This window comes from Sminthopsis crassicaudata, chromosome 1 (assembly GCF_048593235.1).
Source record: "Sminthopsis crassicaudata isolate SCR6 chromosome 1, ASM4859323v1, whole genome shotgun sequence".
In the NCBI taxonomy this organism is placed as follows: domain Eukaryota; kingdom Metazoa; phylum Chordata; class Mammalia; order Dasyuromorphia; family Dasyuridae; genus Sminthopsis; species Sminthopsis crassicaudata.
The window spans coordinates 225,157,454-225,178,292 of NC_133617.1; the positions used below are offsets into that span (position 1 = coordinate 225,157,454).

Consider the following 20,839-nt stretch of genomic DNA (forward strand, 5'->3'; position numbering starts at 1 on the left):
AAAAAGGTGAAGGAGAAAAAATAAATGCTTATTAAATTGAAAAAAGTCAATTTAATTTTTAAAATTCACAAATCCCTTTTCTTTTTCTTTCAGAAAAGTTATTTAGAACAACTTTTTAAGATTTCCTTATTTATTGTTAGCCTCTATTTTTTAGTTCTCTGTTCTAGCACAATTCAAATTTCAATGGATAAGAAATAAGAATAAAATGTACCTTTTTCCCCCCCTTAACAAGGAATATTATTGTTTACGATCTCTTGGAGACTTTTTAACATTAGGTTTTGTGAAAACTGATTTAAAAAAAATGTTATCTGTATTCTAGGACTGTTCTCTAGTTTCTCATCAAGTTTACGCTTCTAAACTGTAGAAATCTGTTCAAGGCAGTGCCAACTGCAAAGAGATAAGGAAAGTATGTTATTGTGGGAGAGAGAAGGAATTACAAGTTTTTTTGGAGATGGGGGAAGGAATACCACACAGATTTGCTTAGAACTTTGGGAGTCCTCTAAGTTGTTTGTTTTCCCCAAGAAGTGACAGCTGGGAGTACTCTGAGCCCAGACAATGTCCTGAAGAAAACCATGGCTGATTAAATAAAAAAAGACACCTGGAAAACAAGCTAGATCTTTGCAAGAACTCACTTTTGCTGTCTTTTGCCATACAGGCTTAAGATGGCACAGATTGAAAGCTCCAATATACTTTTCTATAACCTGTTCTTTCCTTGCCATTACAGGAGTTTGGGATGAAATGCTTCTAGGTAATCATTCATATTCATAACATGCTTTGCATTTTTAAAAGGGTTTTTTTCCTCCCATAATGATCTTTTTAGATAGATGCAAGTTGCAAGTATGGTATTCTCACATTGCAAATAAAGAAAATACATCTTGGTGTAGATGTGTGACGGCCACCATTACAACTCCAAACCTCATTTCCAAACCAAGTCCCTGCTGCCAAGATACAATCCTCAGCCTATCTCAAAATAAATTATACTTCTAGAAATCCTGCTGCAGGTGAGTTCCATGTCCTATACTTAACATCTCTTTTACAATATGATCCAAAAGATTTAAAGCATGAAAAATCCTTAGAAATTATGTGGGCCACCTTCCTAATGTTATAGATGAAAAAAACTGAATGCTAAGCAATGAACTGAGTTGTTCTTAGTCATTTTTCATTCACAAATTGAACAAACATTTAATAAACACCTACTAGGTGCCAGGAATTGTACTAGTCCTAAGGATACAAAATAGGCCCCCACAAAGGGGTAAAAAAAGAAATCCCTAACTACAAAGAACTCCCAGTCTACTGGAAGAGACAATCTGATAAGAGCTATTTTTACAAAAAGGGCAAATTAGAAGTTGTTGTTTGCCTTTTGCTTTCAAAGAATAACATAACATCAGACAGGTGATGCCATGACATGCAAGTGAGTTGGATTTAAGAGAGAGTGGGCTGTGCAAAGTCAGAGGACAAATTAGAAGTGCTCTCAGAGGGAAGGCACCAGTACAAAGGGAGATCAACAAAGACTTCTTGAAGATGGTGGGATTTTATCTGATATTTTAAAAGGAAGTTATGGGGTAGAGATAAAGTCATATAATAGTTAAGCCAAAATGTGAACCTCAGTCCTCCAATCCTAATGTAGTTATTTTTTCCCACTAACCATGTTTCCTTTTAAAATCTACAATCTAGATCTAAAGAAAAACAATCACAAAAAAAAACCTTTCTGCATACAACGGTTAGTATATTATTGCAAGATAATAATCTGCTATTAGTTTTGAATGCAGCTTTGTACTATGACTGCCTTATCATCTTTTGAAACTACTGAGAGAGTTTTTTCACCTTTATTTTTGTTGATGTCAAAATCCAAGTAATTTCTCTAAATTATTTTTTGTTTATAAAACTCTTTCTGAATATTTCCAACCAGGAGAAGGAAAGTCAGTAATAAATTTTAGGCTAATCCCAGAATTTTCCCTTTATATATTTTTTAAAATTTATTTTTCATTCACTAAAGGTATAATGGACCTTGGGCAAAGCATTGTATTTTAAGTCTCATTATTTACAAGATGCCTGGGATACTGTTACAAGCACAGCCAAGTAAGTTAGTAAGACTAAATTTCAAATCTTTAAATCATCCCCAAGAAGAAGAAAAAAAGTTTAAAACAAGTCAAAATTATTGATTATTGGTGATTTCTAAATGTGTGGCAATTTATATATTATAACCACAAAACTATTCACTTAGAAATTTTTCATTCTGATAATAGGTACATGAATTAAACATTTAAGAATTACTCCATAACCCCAAAAGATGTTTTCCTAAGAATATACCTATAGGTAGTCTCTGACCAAAACCGGCAAAGAAATCTATTCATTCTCATTCATAAAGCCACTAAATGGAAAGATTCAGTTATTGAAAGTGTAGACAGCAACCTCTTCTCTGTTAGCTCAAATGATTTCAAGCAATTTATAGATTAGTTTGCCAACAAATGACAAAGAGATTGATGGAAGCATAGAATTTTAATATTGGAAAGGACCTTCCAGATCATCTGATCCAATTTCATAGGAGCACAGTTGCAAATCTATGTTTTATATAAAGATTGGGCCAAAAGTATTTTCAGTGAATGGAAAAATGAACTTAAAGATTCTTTGACTTCCTCCCTAACCACTTAAGTGTGGAATCTGAGAGTTCAAGTATCATCAAGTTAGTGCCAGATGCCAAAATGGGATGACTGCTGGCCAACTATTAAAAAAAAAAAAAATACCATAAGTGAATTTATACTGACTAAACTTATAGGTGAAATGCCATCAGTAAATTCATTCTAAAAATAAAAATCTCATAGTATAGTAGAGTGGAAAGAAGTGGACCTGGATGTCAGATCTAGTTCCAATGCCCAAAAGTACTTAACGACTTGGATAACATGCTTAGCCTTAGTTTTATATCTGTTTGTTTCCATAACTATTCTATAACTAGACCATTTGTACTACCAAATTCTTAAGAAAATGGCAGAGGTTTTTATAAATTCTAAAGTTCTCTAAACTTGTTATTATATTAAAAGCAAATCTAAGATTAAAAAAAAAAACTTTTAAAAACAGTTTTAAAAAAAAAAAACTAATTGATGGACCTTTTAATTAAAACTGACCAAGAAGAAGCTTACTTAACTATATTACCTTCATTTATTTTTCTTTATAAAACACTTCCTTTTCAATTCAATAAATATATATTAAGGAGTATCTACTATGTTATGAGTTCTGAACTATCAGAACAGGCATAATGATGTTCTTTAGGTTACAATTAAATGAATTCACATTTTTATGACACTTTCAGAACTGCTAGCTATCATCAATATTATCATCATTATAAGTTATATTCATTTATGCTTTGTGTTCTGGAAAATGAGTCTTTGTGTGTCACTTGGGAATCAGTAAAATGTTATGGAATATTATTGTTCTATAAGAAAAAAATCAGCAGGATGATTTTAGAAAAACCTACAGTGACTTACATGAACTGATACTAAGTGAAGTGAGCAGAATGAAAAGATCATTGTACACTGCAACAGCAAAATTATATGATGATCAGTTCTGATGGCCGTGACTTTCTTAAACAATGAGATGATTCAAACTAGTTCCAATAATTTAGTGATGAAGAGAGTCATCTACAACCAGAAAGGACTGTGGGAACTGAGTGTGATTCACAACATAGCATTTTCACTTTTTTTGTCATTGTTTGCTTGCATTTTATTTTGCTTCTTTTTTACTAGTTTGATTGGATTTTTCTTGTGCAGCATGATAATTGTGTAAATATGTATGTATACATTGAATTTAACATATATTTCTACCATGTTTAACATGTAGTGGACTACTTGTCATCTAGGAGAAGGAATGAGAGAAAGGAGGGAAAATTGAAACAAAAGGTTTTGCAATGGCTAATTGTCCTGGCAAATAGACTCCCAAATATTTTATATTGTCTACAGTTATTTTAAGTCAAATTTCTTTTTTTTTTTCTCTTACTGCTGGCTTTTGTTGGTAATATATACAAATGCTGATGATTTATATGGATTTGTTTTACATACTACAACTTTGCTAAAGTTGAAAATTATTTCAGATATTTTTCTTAGTTGATTCTCTAAGTCTCTCTTAAGTATACCACTGCATCATTTGCAAAGAAGAATAGTTTTATTTCTTCATTGCCTATTCTAGGTCCTTCAATTTTTTTTTCTTCTCTTATTGTTAATGCTAATATTTCTAGAACATCACTGAATAATACTGGTGATAATGGGCACCCTTATTTCACTGCTAATCTTATTAGTAAAGCTTCCAGATTGTCCCCAATACATATAATACTTGCTAATGGTTTGCAATATAAAGAAAACTCCATTTATTTCTATGATGTCTAGTGTTTTTAATAGGATTGGTTGCTATATTTTGTTGTTTCTTTGACATCTATTGAGATAATCATGATTTATGTTGTTCTGGTCATTGACACGGTCAATTATGCTGATAGCTTTCCTAATATTGAACAGCTCTTCATTCCTGATATAAATCTCACCTGGTCAAAGTGTATTATTCTGGTGATTAATTGCTATAATCTCCTTACTAATATTTTATTTAAAATTTTTGCATCAATATTCATTAGGGCAATTGGTTCATAATTTTATTCCTGTTTTGGCTCTTTCTGGCTCATGCTCAATCTTTAACACAATTGCAGCACACAGTAAATGCTTAGGAAATACATGTAGATTACTAATTAATGAAGCATAAGGAAAATCCCAGCTTAAGAGGATGTTGGCCTAATGACATAACTTTGATAATGTTAAGTATTTGTTGAGTAGGGAGGATTGTGATGGGAAAGCTGATGTCATTTTATTTATCTCCTAGAAAACATCACTCTATTTTTTTCCTCCAAATACTTCTTTTAAAAAACATTTAGCTAATTTATGAACACCTTAAAATAAGCAATGGTACAAATTCCATATCTAAAGGTAAATAATTTCTAAAATAAAGCATATTTTTTTTTTGGAAGGAAGAAAATAACAATGAAGGTCTTTTTTTAAAATTCCTATATTTAAGTTGTCTTATATTATGAATACGGATTTACATAATTAATCTTATTATCTCTACCAAGTTACAGACTGATCAATGGTTGTGGTTCAGTTACTTTCAATCATATCTGACTCTTCATGACCTCACTTAAGTTTTTCTACTGGAATAGTCTGCTTTTTTCTTCTCCAGCTCATTTTACAGGTGGGGAAACTGAGGCAAATAAGGTTACCCAGCTTATGTATAAGCCAGATTTGAACTAAATAAGATGAGTCTGCCTGACTTCTCTATCCACTTAGATGGCCCATGACAAATAGTACAAAAAATAAAGCATTCTTTTTCCTTCTCCTTTATACAAATTAGATGAATGATCTAATGATGTTTTTAGCAATTAATTTAAATACACAGAGATTGTCAGTTTAAACCTCAATATTAAAATGGTGAATTAATTGCCACTAACCTTCACAGAGTTTCTCTGACACATTGATGTACCTAAATTAAATTCTCAGCAGACTGAAAGGTAATATTTATTTGTTGCTTAGGTAAACAAACTAATGAGAATATATACTTCTGTACACTAAATCTCCCCTCCAAGTCACTTTCTGGAATTGGCCAAATGCATTCAGCAGGTTGGAGGGTTCAGAAGGCAGTAAATAAAGGACATTTCAATCAGAAATACATTTACTATACCCTTTCCACATAGACAAAAGAAAGTTATGGAGCTAGAAACTTGTTAGACTCAGTCAAGGACAATGTCAGCTTTTGATATATAATAAAGTATTACATTTAGAAGTGCAAGAAACTTAAGGCAAGAAACTTAGAAGGGGAAAAAAATAGGACCTATTATGGGCATCGAAGTGGTGCAGTTAATAGAGTGATGAGCTTGGAGTCGGCAGACTCATTCTTGAGAACAAATATGGCCTTAGACACTTATTAGCTGTGTGACTCTGGACAAGTCACTTAACCCTGTTTACCTCAGTTTTCTCATCTGTAAAATGGGCTGGGAAGTGGTGAATCACTCCAGTAATTTTGGCAAGAAAACTCTAAAAAAGGCTCAGAAAGAGTTGGACATAACTGAAAAATGGCTCAATAAAAATTTTCTGAGAAATTATAAGTAAGTAGTTAAGAGTCCTTTTTGCAGAAAGAATTAGAGCCTGTAATTCTAGAAGTCTATAAAAGTTGTTAATGCTTTGCTGTCCTGAGAAGTAGAACTAGAAACATGTATAAAGATTTAAGACGAGTTGCATGCAGAATGCATTTTCAGACTTTGCTTAGGGGAACACTTGGTTAAGAATGAGTTAGAAACATAGGAGTTTGCTTTTCTTTAAATAAATTCTAAGTTATCCTGTCTTTACTTTGTTTGTACATAGTCTTATAGTAACATTAGACTATGAACTCCTAGAGGAAAGACAGTGCTTAGCACAGTGTTTGGTTCTGTTGAGAGAGATTAATTTGGCACATGGCGGGGGAGGGAAGGAGAGAGAGAGAGAGAGAGAGAGAGAGAGAGAGAGAGAGAGAGAGAGAGAGAGAGAGAGAGAGAGAGAGAGAGAGAGAGAGAGAGAGAGAGAGAGAGAGAGAGAGAAAGAGAGAGAGGGAGAGAGAGAGAGAGAGAGAGAGAGAGAGAGAATGATGTGGAGAGAGAATGTGTGTGTGTGTGTGTTCCCTAATTCACTAAATCATTCAAGTGATTTTCCTAAAGCACAGGTTTAATCATGTTACACCTCTACTCAACAAACTTCAGTGGCTTCCTATGGCTTCAAAGAACAAATAGCTGCTATTTTCCTCTATGAAGCATGTTTTATATTTATTGCATGTTGTCTATCCCATTCGATTATAATTCCTTGAGGGCAAGAACTCATATTTTAGCACACCTTTCATTAGACTAATCCTAATAATTTTCTTTAGTTGCTAAATTTGTTAAAATATATATTTAAAAAGAATGATGAAAATTAGTATTTGTACATATGAGTAGATTTTTCCTTTTCTCAAAAATTGTTTCCAGATAATAATATATCATTTGTATAATGGTACTTTACAGTACCCAAAGTGCCTTCCTCGAAATAATACTATTAAGTAGGAAGAACATATACATTTATCCCTATTTATAGGTCAAAAAAAAAAAAAAACCAACTGAAATTCAGAATGATTTAAAATCAGAAAGTTAGTAAATTGCAAAGTCAATACTCTAATCCCCAGCTTCATAAACTTCCCGACCCTGACTCAACTGAACGTGGGTTGGCAAAATTATGATTTATTATCAATAAATATCTAATTTGTTTTATATACCTCTGCACCCTGAGTCACTCAGGCAAAAAAGGGTCATAAAGTAGAAAAAGTTTAAGGAGCCCTTCTCTAACCTAAGTCTTCTCATTCCAAATCCTATGTCCAGGGACAATATTAAAATCATATAATCCACATGGAAATGTTTAGTATATTTTTTAGGGCAAATCAGATCATCACAGAGAATTATAGGTATATGGTACCATATTATTGATTATTGAGTGCAATCCTTTTACATGAAAATTTCAGATTAGGCAGAGACCAAGGTCACAGCGGAAACAAAGCCAAGTTCTTATTCCTATACTACTATATGAGGGTTACCTCAAAGTTGAAAAAGAAACAGATAGGTGAATAAAAGATCTGACATCTGCCAAAAAATGTGCTATTTCAGAGACTTTATCCCAACCAAATCTTTTTGATGAGTGAAAGTTGTTCTGGGGGGAGGGGGGAGTTGCAGCTAGGTGGCTCCTTGGATAGAGCACCAGCCCTGAATTCAGGAGGACCCGAGTTCAAATCTGGTCTCAGACACTTAACACTTCCTAGCTGTGTGACCCTGGGCAAGTCACTTAACCCCAGCCTCAGGGAAAAAAAAAGAAAGTTGTTCTGGGGTAAGGGATACAGGTTCAATCTCATCAACTTAATTATGGTATAATTAAAAGTCTGTCTCAAAAAGTTTATTTATGAGTTATACATATTTCAGAATGACTCTATAAAAATAAAGAGATGATAAATGAGAAAATATCAAGAGGACATTCTATTAAGGAAGAGGGGGAACACAAATATGTAAAACCAATGAAATAATTTTGGGGGGTGGGGCAGTAAATTTTAACTTTACATAACAGGTCTTTATGTTCTCACTCACTGAATCTTAATTACAGTATACTTACCAGACCAAATACATTCTTTACTTCTCTTTCCCCCACTCCCTATCTTTCTACTATGGTATTAACATGTTCATAAGACTTGTTTTGACAAAAACACTTAGCAATTCAGCAGTACCCTAGTAAGTACAAAGACTTTAATTTTAATATGGACTGGATTCACCCAACAACCAGAATCAAAGAGTTGGAAGGAATTTTAGATTCTTCCAAAGGCAAACCCAGTTATAACAAACTCACGGAGTCAAAGACTTCCAATGAGGTCCACCTTCGAAGGCAGTCAATTTCACTTTTGAATTATTACTATGTAGGGAAGTTTTTCATGACATCAAGGATAAGTTTGCTTTCTCACAATTTCTTTGTTCCTATTTCTGTCATAAATCCAAGCAAGACCAAACTAGTCTTATTTCTATATTACAGCATGTAACATATTTGAAGGCAGCTATGAAATCCTCCTTATGAATAACCTCTAAATATATTATTCTCCAGGCTAAACATTACCAATTCATTCACTGGTCTACTTATGTCATGACCTAAAGAGCTTTCATAATTCTGGTGGTGTTTCAAGCTTATTGTCATTCTTAAAATGTGAGGCATAAAACTGTACTCAACAGTCTAGATGTGGTCTGATTAGAAGAGTTTTTCAAATCTGTTCTTTTGCTAGACCTAGCCACTATCTTTTTTTTTTTTTTTTTTTTTTTTTTTTTTAATGCTGCCTACAAGTGCTATGACTTTTTTGGCTACTAAATTGAACTTGAAGTTTATTAAGAACCTCTAATCTTTTTCAAAGTGAACTATTATCTAACTTTTGTCCCCATTTTGTATTTTGGTTTTTGAATTTCTGTAAAAATTTATATTTATCTATAGTCAATTTCATCTCATTAGGTTCAGCCAACCAATGCTCTAGCTTCTCAGGATTTTTTTTGGATTACCTAACATGTTAACTATTCTTCCTGGGTTTCTGTCATCTGCAAATTTGATACATATGTTAACTACAATAGTAATTTGTGTTATATGAGGAACCATGAAATAAGTCTTCAAAAAAAAAAAAATGCCGTAGGACTATTATTTTTTACATCGTTTGTCTGATGGGCTACAAATCAGTTCATGAAATTCTTTAGGGCCCCATGTAGTTTATAGCCATTTACTTCTCAACAGCTGCTCCAATATAAACAATTCTGATTTCCCAGATTGTTTGAAGTTCCTAGGAGAAATGCTGATATTTACCTAAGCATGTCACTTGGAATCTAGCTAGAAGAAAGGATTATGTTAAGGCTGTTAAGTTAGAAGGAATTTTTAAGAAATGAAATCCTTATGAAATTCTTTTAGTTCTTTTTTATCCCTTATTCCCTTACTCAACAATAAATACCAATTTTAAGAAACTTGCAATGAATGCTTACTTCTAGTCACATCAAAACCAATCTTCACCTGGCCTCTAAAATTTTGTATTCTTTCAATGTCCATCAGTTGGGAAATGGCTAAATAAGTTGTTATTTGAATGTAATGGAACATTATTGTTCTATTAAAAAAAAATCAGCAGGATGATTTCAAAAAGCCCTGGAGAAACTTATATGAACTAATGATAAGTGAAGTGAGTAGAACCAAGAGGACATTGTACACAGCAACAAGATTATATATGATCAATTGTGATAGACGTGGCTCTTTTCAACAATGAGGTGATTCAGGCCAATTCCAATAGATGGAGAGTTGTTTGCATCCAGAGAGAGTACTATGGAGACTGAATATAGATCACAACATAGTGTTTTCACTTTTTTTGTTTTTAATCGTTGTTGCTTGTGTGCTTGTTTTTTTCCTTATTGATCTGATTTTTCTTATGCAGCATTCTATATATATATATATATATAATAATTGCACAGGTTTAACCTGTACTAGAGTACTTGCTGAATAGGGGAGGAGGGTGGGTGGGAGTGAGAAAAAGTTGGAACACAAGATTTTGCAAGGGTGAATGTTGCAAACTATCTTTGTATGTATTTTGAAAAATAAAAAGCCTTGCTTTTTTCCCTCATTTTTTCTTCCTTTTTAATCTGGTTTTTGTTGTATAGCTTGATAAATGTAAAAATATGTATAGAGAAACTGCACATGTTTAACATATATTGGATTACTTGATGATTAGGGAATGAGGGAAAGGGAGAGAGAAAAATTCGGAACAAAGTTTTGCAAGGTTGAATATTGAAGATTATCTTTGTATATATTTTGAAAATTAAAAGCTATTATTTTTTTTAAAAAGAGCATGTATTAAAAAAAAATTTCTTCACTCTGAGTCTCAGTTGCCTTTCCTCTAAGGAAACTTACCTGATTACCTACACCACAGATCTGTCTCAGTCTTTAGTTTTGGACTTAAACAAAAAGTCCAAATGCAAACTCATTCCATTCCTAACAGCTATTTGTTACTCATAATTCATGGACGTGGGTCAGTCTACCTTCCTGATTCCATGCAGCAAATTTAAAGGCCAACCTCTTCCTATGAAGTCCCTCTATGTCACTCTAATTTATGGAAATCTACACTCATGGGAATTATTATTATTACCCAAACATGTTTTCTATTTCCTTCTAATATGTGCCTTTGGTCTTCAGAATGGTATTTCAGATGTCCCATTAAGATTCCATTTTCACTCTGGACCCTTGAATCATTAATAATAGGGAAATCCTAAGGGCAACTAAATGGTGCTATGAAAGAATCACCTGGTCTGGAGTTAGGAAGGTCAGAGTTCAAATGTGATCTCACTTACTATATGACCCACTTCCTTGTTTGCCTCAGTTTCCTTATTTGTAAAATGGGCTAGAGAAGGAAATGGCAAAACACTTCAGTATCTTTGTCAAAAACAAAAATGAAAACAAACAAACAAACAAACAAACAAAAAAACCAAATGGGATGATAGTGAGATATGACTGAAAAAAAATGGAACAATAAAAGAGAAATCTTAAATGAGGCTATCTTCTGCAGTTTATAATCTTAGATACCTGGAGCACTTCAAGGTTGTGATTTTCATGTGAGTCACACATCATGAGTCAATGTGTCACAAGTTAAGACTTGAAACTCAATTTTTTAACTCCAAAGCCATTTTTCTATGTACCAGACCACACTGCCTCTCATAAACACACAGGTCTGCAGAGATCATGGGATCAAAGAATAATAGATCTGGGGCTGAAAAGAACCCCAAAACCCATAAAGCCCATTTTACAGACAAATAAACTGAGGTACAGGGAGAGGAAGTGATTTGACAAAGTAATTAATACTAAAGCAAGGCTCTGAACCCAGTTCCTTTCATTCCAAATCCAGGGTTGTGTTTAGCACACCACACTCCAAAGCTTTATTCATATCGTCCCCTCTACCAAGACTTTCCTTTTTCTCTTTCCTCTCCACTTATCCAAATCTTGCCCATTTTTCAAGTCCCACTTTCCGCATTAAGCCTTCCTTGTCTAACTATTCCAACCTGTTTTAATCTTCCTCCTCTCAATTGTTACAACATTAATTGTAGTAAGTTTAATACCTAACTCTCTGTTCTCTTGTTCTGTTTGCTGTTTAATCCATTTTCACCTTGTTTTTTTTTTTTTTTCAGCTAGCCTATTTGTTGCTTAGGAGCAAAAGGTATATATATATCTGCTAGAAGGGCATTTATCTCTGCTCCAGCATTTCTTTCTTTCTTTTTTCCAAATAGAATGGTAAGTGGTAATTTTTGTGAAACTTAGATTGCACATGCAAATATAACCAAAGGACCAAATTCTGCCCCAATTCTGGAAATGGGAGAAAGGGAGAGCCTGATGATTCAAAGGCAATAAATGCCAAAAGGCATGTATTGACAGGCAAGTGCTGGACACAAGTTTAGCTTTGTTTCTGCTCTGAACTCTGACATGTTTCCCCAAACCCATAGTTTGTATTAGGAAAATTAGAAAGCAATCTAAGACAAATTAAACATAGGTCAATATCTCACACTATAATAAATCCCAAATGGTTATTTGACCTAGATAATGCTCTTCAATATAAAAATGATCAAAGGATTTGAATAGGCAAATCTCAAAGGAAGAAAGGCAAGTTATAAGCAACCATGTTTGTAAAAAAGCAACAAATCATTTAGAATGAGAGAAATGAAAATTAAAACCATCCTGAGAGTTCAATTCACTTCACATAGGACAAATCAACAAAAATAACAAAACAGGAAAATGACAATTATTGGAGAAGTTATTGGAAGACACATATACTGGTATCCTATCATTGGTCCTATGGAATGGTTTGACTAATTTGGAAAGAAATTAAGAATTCTATCCCAAAAATCACTAAGTTTTGCACACCACTCGACCCAATGATATCACTATTGAGCATATATACTAAAGAAGTCAAATATAGGAAGAAAAGACCACTGTATTCTGGAGCCAGCTTGTAGTAGCACAAGAGAGCCAATTGTTCATTTTTCAGTATTGAGCAATTACACCTTGGAAATTACCAAACTACAAATCAGAACTTGATTTAGTGTTTTGTTGATTGTCTAGACTTAAGAAAGTGATAGGAAACATGTTAATTCAGGAAAAATATTTTTTTTTTGAGAATATGCTTTAAAAAAAACCAAACACATTATTTGAAAACCAGTATTAGCGCTTCTTGCCTGGACTCTGCCTTTAAGCTTATCTCAGTTCTTAATTCTGAACTTAAACATAAAGTTCAGAACAAACTCAGTCTACTCTTAATATGGCTTTTGCCCGTTAGTCACCATAGCTCATGGATCTAAGTCAGCTTATTTTCTTAATTCCACACTGCAAATTCCTACCTACATTTCAAGGAGCAACTCTAAACCATCCTTCTTTCCATTAAACCTCCCTATGTCACTGGAGCTCAAGGAGATTCATGAAACTCCTCTGACCTTGTTATCCTTTGTTATCTTTTAAATGTTCATGTGTTAATTCCCCAACTAGATTATTAACTTGTAATATTAAGGGAAGAATTTTTATTTTATATTTTTTGTGCATAACCCTCACCACCAATGTACATATACATCATAAGACTTAGTCCTACAGTATTAGTTATAGTTGTCAGTGGATTAGTAAATAAATCAATTGACCAACATTTATTAAATATCAACTATGTGGCAGGCACTGAACTAAGTGCTTAGAAATCAAAATAAGGCAAAAGACAACCCCCTGCCCTTAAGGAGCTTACACGCTAATGGGAGAGACAACACACAAATACATACAAAACAATCTATCTATATAAAGAACAAGATTTCTCACTGCATTGGTTTTTAATACCTCAAGCACTAGAAGACTCAGAATGGAAACACATGTACACATATACAGAAACAAAGTCCATCTTTTAATATTAGAATTCTGTTTTAGGAGCTGGGGGAGATGCAAAGCTTATTTAAGACTTTATTTGTTCTCATGAAACCTACATTCTAATTCAGGTTTGGATGTAAACACAAATAACCAGAATTCACAATATCAAACTCATTAGAAAAATGAGAAGAAGAAAAAAAGTACTATACTCATGAGGTCTGAGAAGGAAAGCAAGTTACTGACTGGATGGGAGAATCAGAAAAGTTTTTTTTGTAGTAGAGGTGATATGAGTTGAGATTTCAGAATGGTTGGGGATTCAAAAGACAAAAGGAGGAAAGAAAGCATTCAAAATAGAGGACATAGTGTGAACCAAGACATGAGGGGGAAAAGTAGGATGGAGGGTAAGAGACATGTAAGTAGCTAGTTTGCTAATATACTAAAGTTCCTAAAGAAAAGGCTGAAAAGGTAAGGTGGGACACATTGTAGAAGATGCTGAATGCCAGGCTCAGGAGTTTTTATTTTTACTTAGGCATTAAAAGTAAAAACTTGAGTAGAAAAATGATAAGAACAACTCTATGTGTATGGAAGATTATTTGTTCAGTAATCTGAAGGGAGGAAGAAGGAGATACTAAGGACAGGAAGACCAGGAACCTATTTCAGAAGTCCAATGGAATGATAATAAAGATTTATCTGTACTAAAGAGGCAGGTAGGTTGGCCCAGAGTTTAGTGTCAGGTCTGGGAATAAGGAACACTTCTCTAAATTCAAATCTGGCTTCAGAAACTTACTAGCTGAGTAGCCTTGGCCAACCATTTTGCCTCAGTTTTCACCTTTATAAAAGGAGCCAGAAATTATGCCCAAAAAGTTATCAAACTGTGCATACCCTTTGACCCAGCAGCGCTACTACTGGGATTATATCCCAAAGAAATACTAAAGAGCGGAAAGAGACATATATGTGCCAAAATGTTTGTGGCAGCTCTTTTTGTTGTAGCTAGAAACTGGAAGATGAATGGATGTCCATCAGTTGGAGAATGGTTGGGTAAATTGTGGTATATGAAAGTTATGGAATATTATTGCTCGGTAAGAAATGACCAGCAGGAGGAATACAGAGAGGATTGGAGAGACTTAAATCAACTGATGCTGAGTGAAATGAGCAGAACCAGAAGATCACTGTATACTTCAACAACAATACTGTATGAGGATGTATTCTGATGGAAGTGGAAATCTTCAACATAAAGAAGATCCAACTCACTTCCAGTTGATCAATGATGGACAGAGGTAGATACACCCAGAGAAGAAACACTGGGAGGGGAATGTAAATTGTTAGCACTACAATCTGTCTGCCCAGGTTGCATGTACCTTCGGATTCTAATGTTTATTGTGCAACAAGAAAATGATATTCACACACATGTATTGTACTTAGACTATATTGTAACACATGTAAAATGTATGGTATTGCCTGTCGTCGGGGGGAGGGAATAGAGGGAGGGGGGGTAATTTGGAAAAATGAATACAAGGGATAATATTATAAAATATATATATATATATATATATATATATATATATATATATAATAAAAAAAAAAAAAAAAAAAAAAAAAGGAGCCAGAGAAGGAAATGACAAACCATTCAAGAATTTCTACCAAGAAAATCCCAAATGGGGTCACATTAAGTTGGACACAACTGAAGAACAATCTATACTAGAAAAATGGTGATGGGAGATATGAAGGTCAAAAGTGAAGGATTTAAAACTAATTCTATATGAGGGAGGAGAAAAAAATACAGAAAGATGAAGAGTCAAATATAACTCCCAAATTATATACATGAGAGATTGATAAGTAGTGTTGCCACTGACTGAAGCAGTGAAATTGGAAGTTGTTTAAACAAGGTGTTTAAAAATTCACCTAATTTCCCTCTTTTTCTCAGAAGTGAAAAGCTACAAATTAGAATAATTGTAATAATCAGACTTATTTGATGTATTAATTTTATTATTTTTTTTTTATTTTTATTCTTTATAACAAAGGAAAAGGAGGAGGAGAGAGAGAGACCATCTGGGGATGAAACTGATGTGTAAACAAAAGAAGTCAATAAAAATTTTAAATTAAAGAAAAACAAGCCATAACCTAATGAGTTTTTCCCACCATTCATTTCCACCATTAATAGGATCAATAGTTTTCTTGTGTGGGATGGGTGAGTGTCAAGCCTCAGTTTTATTGATATTCTTTGAATCCATGTCATGAGGACATCATGATAGTGGGACCATCTGCTAAACACACCTGTGTCTAGGGCTTTAATCTGCAAAGTTCTCCATAAATTATAACAATCTTCAGTAAGTACTGCATTCTTCTCTTTTGTGCTGCATAACTTCCAAATCATTTAAATGTTTTGTTGTTACCAAATTCTATCCCCATCACTGTCATCTGCTTCACAAAAAGATTGTGCCTTAGTCAATTTAATAAAAAGTCCTCAAGGGGGAGAAGAACCCCGCCATGCATCCCATAACAAATTAATTAAAATGCCCTATGAGAGTATTTGATAATACTGAGATGACAAGGTATGTAATGAAAGACAATTAATAACTGAACAGAATATGCTGTTATTTAAAAGGATTCTTTTGAAGTGACTTCATCTGTTATCCTCCATTTTAATTATATTCATAATAAAGCATGCAGAATTGAATATTCACAAAGATACTTGGGGATCCTAACCAAATGGCAAAGGCATTTGGTTAACAGCAATTTCAGGTTTCCCAGAATCCTTAATATTTTCAAGGGGCCCACCCTACAGCCCATCCCTATGAGTCTACCTTTGCTGCTAGCTTTCTTGGAAAGAGAAGAATTACTTGGAACCAGCTCAGACAACTCTGACCTGCTCATGTTTAGGTTTCTTTATAAATAACTACTTCTCCAAGGTACAAATTCCTAAAATATAATGGGGTTGTCTTTAAAGGTGAGGATATTGGGGTTTGTTAAATGAAGCATCTCAAGTTTTACCTACTCTGGTGATTGTTTTATATTGCATAGAATCCGATGCTTAGTTAGCACTGTCTCTCATGCTTTCCCCCATTAGGATGGAAACTCAGGTTATCTCTGCATAAGGTATCTAACTTACCTTAAGCACAACAAACTAAAGCTGTCTCATCAATTTTTTCCTGAATCCCTATTAGTCCCAATAGTAGAAAATATTTCCAGTCATTACATCTACTACGACCAAAAAAAAAAAAAACAAAAAAAAAACACCACCAAATGTTCAAATCTTCATATCGATTCAATTAGTAAATAGGAAAGATGATGATAACTCAAATACAAAAGAACTTTCTGACTTCTTTAGACTATAAGCTCCATAAGGACAGGTGCTATCTCTTCCTTCTTCTCCCCCCTGAAATTATATCCCTATCTCTTTGACACAGTGTCTGATACAAAGTAGACATTTAACAAATGCAAAATGACTGAATCTCCAAAAGTCTACTTATTTCTAATAATTTTTTTTAGACTTTTGCAATACTTAAACTTGAGTGACCTTTATCTATCATTTATCCTCCTTCTGGGCAGCAGATGCAGTAGATAGAGTAGATAGATAGCTGACCTCAGACACAAGTTGTGTAACCTTGGGCAAGGCAATGCTGATTACCTCAGTTTCCTCAGCTCTCAAGTGAATTGGAGAAGGAAATGGTGAGACATTCTAGTTAGTAACTTTGCCAAGAAAACCCCAAATGAGATCACAAAGAGTAGAACACAACTAAAAATGATTGAACAAGAAGCAATAATTTAGGAATGAATGTCCATTGGATCAAAATTTATATTCTAGAAATATTCACCCTTACACTGAGTTATGGTTTTTTCCCAATAATAGTTTTATTTGTATTTTGTCTTTTATATTACCAAGAAACAATTTTCAGTCTGTCTTCTGATCTAAGTTTAGATATATGTTTATATATCCTGAAGGTGATTGCTTTTGGTGTGATCCATCCATCTTTTCACTAGCACAAGGATTAGTCAACAAGCAAGAACTGTATCCACAGACAACCCTTACAAGACTGTTATACTATCTCTCTCCAGAGAGGAGTGAATTGCTTCTCCATGACTTTGTTATAATAATACTGTGCATCTTGGCTGAACTGTTTCAACTCTCTACCTTTGGAAATTTTCCAGGCAGGGTCTGTTTCCCTCAATCACCAATGATTTAAATACCCACCACTGGGGCTTTTAAGATCTGTTAAAACATACTCCTGCATTCTGCAGAAGCTGGATCAAGAGGCTATGTTCCAAGGCTTCGATGTGTAATTCTGCTGTTTGCATTAAGATGGTGTGTTCTTTTTCAGTTCATCTAATACCTATAAGCTTTTTCCTCTCTCACATGCTTGGGGGTGGGGGAAAGGGTAGGTAGGGGTTGCTGCTGCTGCTTTGTTATCTATTCCTGGCATTTCTGCCAAGACATTGGCTAACACAGTCTTAGATCACCGTGCCCATTGTCTTGGAATTCCTTATCTGTGGAAATTCCGCTTGCCTGGGGAGGCCCCAAAGTTGCAAAGTCTCCAGGTCCCATGGATTTTTTTTTTTTTTTTAAGAATAGTAAAGCAAAGTTCTTTGTTGACTTTTTCCAAATCTAAACATAAAATCTTATCTTATTAAACTTGCTTTTGATTAGCATAGCTGTTATTCACTTGATTCACTGGATCCCTAAACAAGGGATTCTAACTAGAATTTAGTAAAATGTATCTTAAAAAAAGAAGCCCACCTGGGGATGGTGAGCATAAAAATTAAGGTATAAAATGAATTCTAGCCAACTTCCTAACATTAAATCACAGGGAAATTCAGGCTCCTTATAAGTTTCCTTAAGGTTGAAGAAGTACTTCCTAACAAGAAATAACCATTAAGGCACATACAAATTCTTTGCACAAACAAATGAGTAGGTCAAAATATGGATATCATTTTCTACTTAAACTGTGAAACTCTAGAAATTTCTCCCAATCTGAACCTTGCCTTTGCTAGACAGCTTAAAACCTTCCATTACTGTTTTTAAAATATAAGAAATAAAGGATCTCACCCAGGTTTGTTTAACATAATCTAAACTAACTTGGAAAAAATCATGAGGAAGACCTAATGGAGTCTTAAATGTTTTCTTTTTTTTCCCCCCTCCTCTTCTATAGGAGATACCTCTCCTATATGTTACCTTCTTTCCTCTTGATACCCCTATCATCCTGAGAAAGGTCCCTCATCATCTCCCACCTGGGACTACTGCCATAGCTTGTTGGTTGGTCCTTGGCATCTCAAGTCTCTCTCTATAGACTCCTATCCATCCTCCATTCCTCCAGTCATCAAATTGACCTTGCTAGGGTCCACCACCCTTGTCTTCCCATCCTTGAATTCAGTGAGCCTCAGGGGCTTATCACTAATATGATCAAAGGTAAAATCCTGTTTGGTTTCTCAAAACTCCTTCCCACTTTTCCAATCTTCTTTATCTTACTTCCACTTCTGCAATCTACCATCCAGTGCCACTGTGATTTAGAAACATTGCATAGAGCAAAGCTTCTTAAAATGAGAGACCCCATAGGGGGTTGTGAAACTGAATATGGGAGTTAAAATTATGATTTTTTAAATCATTAAAATCATACAAGCCTTCAGCTTGTACCTTGCCTGAGACAGACCACCTCCCAAATCTGAGGGTTTTCACTGACTCTTCAAAGGCCTGGCTTCTAATAAATACTAGATGCTTGTTGACCATTTGAATTAACCTTGGTAATTCTCTAAAATTATAAATTGCAGTGAAGATGTGAACCTGCATTGGAAGAATTTTCTCCACTGGGATTTCACTATATCAGTGAAATCACAAGTCCACTCCCAGTTCTTCCTAAAGGGAAAGGCATACCAAGATCTGAAGGACAAGACTGTAACTTCACAAGAGCTCAAACAAATTAAAAGAGAGGGAAATTCAAGTAAGTCAGATCCAGAATCTTTCTCCACTTCTTCCTTCCCAAGCCCCTCTCAAAACAAAACAAAAACCTTCCTCCACTCCCCAGCCTTTATGCCCTACAAAACAAGGAAACTTGAAGCAAAATATTTATGAGTAAGTAATATAGGGTTCAGGCAATAACAATAGCTGATATTTATATGTGTTTTGGGTTAAACAAAGCACTTTTATATACATTGTTCCAACAAGCAGGTTGGGCAAGTAGTGAAAGCATTACTTCAATATGGCATTCCATCCATCCAACCCATGCAGATTGTAACCCCTCCAAAACTTTATGGTTTTTATGAGTAAAAATGGCAAATAAATAGAATAATAAATCACTGGCTCACTAAGTCTATTATGATGTCCCTGTCTATAATTGACCCCAAGGCTGAGTCGTATTCAAAATCTTTCTGCTTTGATAGGCTCAATGCTTACTATACTCTCCTGCTGATTAACCTGAAGAATTTCCAATTTCCAGTCTATCTTCCATTCAATTTCAATTGATCTTCTCAAAGATTCTCTTTGGAAGCTTTCCTATCCAAAGAGGGTCTTGACTATGTTACCTCATTCCTCTAATCAGTGGTCCTCAAACTTTTTAAATAGGGGGCCAGTTCACTGTCCCTCAGACTGTCTCCGCCCCTCAGCCCATTTGCCATGAGAACGCCTATCCTAAATATTCCATCTTTATATATTCTCTATTAACTCCAGGATAAATAGAAAATCTATATATTAGCATTTAAAGCCCTTAACAACTGATCCCCTTTCAGGTCATTGTACACTTTATTCTCAGACTCAAAGTACTCTATGATCCAGGTGTTCTTGCTGTCTCCTGTGACAGCAAACTCCATCTCCCAACTTTTCAACAGGTATCTTCCCACAATTGGAATGCTCTCCCACTTCACAACCCCTCCCCCCCAGGTGAATTCCTAGATTTCTTACAAGAACCAGCTCAAATTCCACCTTAAGACTTCACTCCAGGTCCTATTCTAGGAGATTACTTTCTATTTACATAATAAATCTTATATGTACATAGTTATTTACTTGTTGCTTCCTTCATTATAATGGGGGCTCCTTGAAGGGGCCCTAGGGGTTGCTTTAGCACAGTGTCTTGGCACATAGTCAAATGTTTAATTAAAAAAAAAAAAAAAAACTGAGTCTTTCTACCTTAGATTTTGAGAACTCAAGGTCACCTCCCACCTAGAAAGTACACCAGTGAGGAGACAGACTTTGGAACTCAAAAAATATCTTTAAATGCTCATCAATAAATAAATGTTTTTGAAAGAAAAAAAAAAAAAAAAAAAAAAAAGGAAGGGAGGCAGCAAGGTGGTGCGGTGGATAGAGCACCTGCTCTGGAGTTAGAGGATCTGAGTTTAAAATTCAGCCAGCCTCAGACCCTTCACATTTACTAGCTGGGTGACACTGG

The 20,839-nt window shown here is 34.4% G+C and overlaps 1 protein-coding gene across 4 annotated transcripts in view; it reads right to left on the reverse strand.

The window, feature by feature from the left end:
• The window catches only part of ARHGAP28 (Rho GTPase activating protein 28), a 188,870-nt gene that overhangs the window by 91,150 nt on the left and 76,881 nt on the right, over nt 1-20,839 (reverse strand). The window lies entirely within an intron of this gene.